We start from the raw sequence: 3,644 nt of genomic DNA on the forward strand, positions 1-3,644 counted from the left end.
CTGTACTAACAACTAACAATAGGAGTTGTAACTAACTTTTGAATTCTAACTAACTTTCAAACCTCTTAACTAACTACTGGACATCTGGTTCCTTGCTATCTGATTCCTTGTCATCATACCATCATAACAACACTAGGACCTCCATTTAATAATCTGTAACATTGTAACAAATACACATGTTAACAGGAATATGTCAAAACATCCGATCCCGATGGGCCGAAGTATAATGTACCATTCACAGAACTTGTGGTACAACTAATAATTGCAGTGTTCGTACACCTTTTGTTGGCTTCTAAATATGCTAAATAAATATGTCATATGGAAGTAATTCTTAATTGTTGAATAAACATTAACCTCACCCCTGAAAGTAAAGCTTGAAGGATTAAAGTGTGAAGTCCCTTTAGTTTTTCAGTTTTATATTCTTCTGCGGAATGAAATTGTAGTGCAACACATGTATGACCAATACTCACATACCAATCAAATCTCTATCTATATTCTAGTTCTAGTTTAACTTTATAATAAGCATGAGTCCCTTGGACGACCAAGGGTAATTCAGTAAATGCTTTGGTCCTCAGGGGTATTTTCGGTATTCTATAACATACTCCAACAGTCTGGAACAATCCATATTAAAAAAATTGTAGACCCATCTGCTTCTATTATATTTTACACTTTTTCTGGACTGTTCTTTCCCGGAAAAGTGCTCCTTCTCTAAGACAAGAAAAAGGTGACCTTCTTCTTTCATACATAATCTTTTCTTCCTTTTGTTTGCTTAGATTCTTATAAATTCTTCTTTCTTCGTTTATCTCTCCTGTGTTTTATTTCTTTTTCCTCTTTCCTTTTTGCTACGTTTTTGGTGGTTTTCACAGCTGATTTTGGGTTTCCTAGCTGCAAAAAGGGAGGGAGAATGGATATTTCTTTGCGTCTTTTTAATTTTTTTTTAATCATATATGTGTTTTAGAGCAAAACTTGCGGGCTTAATCTACTTTGATTTTCATTAAGTTGTTCTTTCTGCTGCATGTGTTCGCTATGGCTTGAGATAAACAGTGGGACTTAAATTTGCAGCATTTGGAACTTGCTAATTTAGTTTTTATTCTCCTGTTTGCTAATTTAATTTTTTCTTGGAATTTTGTTAGAAAAAAAAAGGTTACAGTAGATAGTTTTGTTTTGTTGATGAAACCATAAATAGAAAGTTACTTTCAGGACCAAAATTCAACACAAGGTATAGAGAAAATCTTAACTTTGCTGAGAGGTCGGTCTATTTGTTCTTTCATTTTTTTCTTTTTTGTTTTTGCTGTTTTGGGGTGTCATTTTGTTTATTTCTGTATGATTTCTTTGGTATTTATTTTATTCTTGCTGCTCTGTTTGGTTGTGGATTTTAAGCATTTGACGTTGTTTTCCTTTTATTGATGTATACTTAGCCATCTTTTTTTTCTTTGATGTTCTGCCATTTTTCACTATGTTGGCTGCTCAAGTTGTCCTTTTGTGATTACATAACTATAACTTTGGTGATCCCGTAAAATTATCTGCCAAACTTACAAACATATATGGAGAATGGAGTAACCATAGATATCGTCAATGTATTCCATCAACACAAGTGAGTTCTTTTTATCAGAACTGTCTGTGTCAATTGATCATTTGGACAATTTCGCAAAATATAAGACATATGAAGCCTACTATTTGTATTAATTACATCAGTATATAAAGTGATAAAAATTGATGAAAAGATGAGTTTAGTTTTCCTAGCCAATAATTATGTTGTGCCAATGGTATGCCTAACTCTTATGGTTTTGCCTTATTTGGCTGTAAAGTAGGTATCTTTTAACCATTCTGAGAATTTTGTGGATGAGGTATACTTAGCCAGCTTTTAACCCACTTTAATTATTTTTCAGGAGATATAAAATGACACAGCGACTTGGCATATATGCAATCACTCCTGAAATACCGGACCTGTAAAGTGCAAGTTGTGGATATATGCAAACCAGGAGAAGGTTCTTACCGAAAGATAAAATATTTGAACATGATCTTTCAAGATGAACAAGTATTTCCTTTTTCTAGCAAAATCAATTATTTATGTCTATGTATGTATAACATTTTCGAATCAATTACTTATATTGCCTGCGTATATCTATTTCGTTATTTTTTTATGATTCATTCACAGGAAGACCAAATAAAAGCTATTATTTACGGTGATGACATCTCCTCTTATCAAGATATATTCAAGTTGTTCCACACCTATTTGATAACGGGTGCGCGCATACAAGTACCAAATTTGAGATGTGAAAGACCCTTGCATACATTTGAGTGGATTATTGACAAAAAAAACCATAGTTGATCCAATTGAAAAAGATGATCCAGATGAGGATGAATTGCCACCACCCACAAAGCTGAATCTTACATCATTTGAAGGCATCAACAATCAGGCCTCCCAGTCTACCAAAGAGCAGCTTAAGGACGTAGAATTTAGTATGGTTATATTACTTCTTTTCAGTTTAACTTTTAACACATTCATCTATTAAATACATATTGTTTTGCCAATAGATATACTTGCAATTGTTGTCCGCTGCTTCCCACCAAGGTTTGTTGCAAAAGTCCAGAAAAGATTGCAAGAAGTCATTCTCATTGATACTGAGTAAGTGCATTTGTAACCTTTTTGTTTAGCTCTGCTCCCAATTTACTCCTCTTTTCCTCACTCATCCTATTTGTTTCATGGCTCTCTCAATTTGTTACCTCAGTCTCGTCTTCTTCTTCCAGAACTGAGTTTCATTTTCTTCTTCTTCACCTTCTCTGGTAAAGTTGCTCTTTGTGCTGCATGTGTTCGCTATGGCTTGAGATAAACAGTGGGACTTAATTTGTAGCATTTGGAACTTGCTAATTTAGTTTTTATTCTCCTGTTTCAAAATTAATACGACATATTTCCCTTTTTTAATGTAACCAGCAAACAAGCCTTGACCTTCACACTATGGGAAGACACTTTTATTGAGGACGAAGGCAGGAAACTCCTTGACCAATTCCAAAAACGTCCTATTATCTTTGTCAGGCGTATTGGGGTATCCAAGTACAATGGTGAGCTAAATTACTAACGTAAGTTTGTATTTCATAAATAAAAAATATTATTGCAATTAATTTAGGTATATTACTTTGTACTTTGTTAATGTAGGTACATCGTTGACAACAAAATTTAACACCACAATACAAATTGATCCCCCTTATACCCAATGCCTACAATTGCACACATGGTACCGCATTACTCTAATCTATATTGTGCTTGATTCTTCCTAATTATTGTTATCTTAAAGTGTTTTAATTTTTTCCTCGAATAGGGTCACAGAAAACAAGGAAATGCTTGCTTCTTTCAGTTTGAGGAGCATATCTGAATCTGGATCTCTTATCAGCATTTCAGTAGATGAACAAATAGTCCCAATTGCAAATGTTCAATCACAACAGGACGTTAGTATAATTTCTATTTACATAATTCATAATTTCTGCCCATACTTATCCTTATAATAAATAGTCTCATTTCCTTTTAATGCAGGGGCATTCCTTCTCCATTGAGGCAAAAGTATTACTTCCAGATAAACTCAAAAGTTGTTATGTTTTACTATGTCCTAACTGCAAACAAGAAGTTAGAAGTTTAATAAAAAGAA

At 33.5% G+C, this 3,644-nt stretch overlaps 1 long non-coding RNA gene across 4 annotated transcripts; it reads left to right on the top strand.

Annotated features, from left to right (window-relative positions):
• Positions 1-579: 579 nt before the first annotated feature.
• On the top strand, positions 580-3,339 carry LOC132627918 (uncharacterized). Of its 4 annotated transcripts, XR_009578000.1 has the most exons (7): positions 580-724; positions 1,890-2,038; positions 2,159-2,463; positions 2,539-2,629; positions 2,936-3,081; positions 3,158-3,236; positions 3,321-3,339. It is a non-coding gene; the product is annotated as an uncharacterized LOC132627918 (long non-coding RNA). The 4 variants fall into 4 exon arrangements; XR_009577997.1 differs by lacking the exon at positions 3,321-3,339 and having other exon boundaries at positions 583-724; positions 2,936-3,063; XR_009577998.1 differs by lacking the exons at positions 580-724; positions 3,321-3,339 and adding an exon at positions 751-1,594 and having other exon boundaries at positions 2,936-3,063.
• Positions 3,340-3,644: the final 305 nt, after the last annotated feature.

The sequence above is a fragment of the Lycium barbarum genome, chromosome 2, assembly GCF_019175385.1.
Source record: "Lycium barbarum isolate Lr01 chromosome 2, ASM1917538v2, whole genome shotgun sequence".
Taxonomy (NCBI): Eukaryota; Viridiplantae; Streptophyta; class Magnoliopsida; order Solanales; family Solanaceae; genus Lycium; species Lycium barbarum.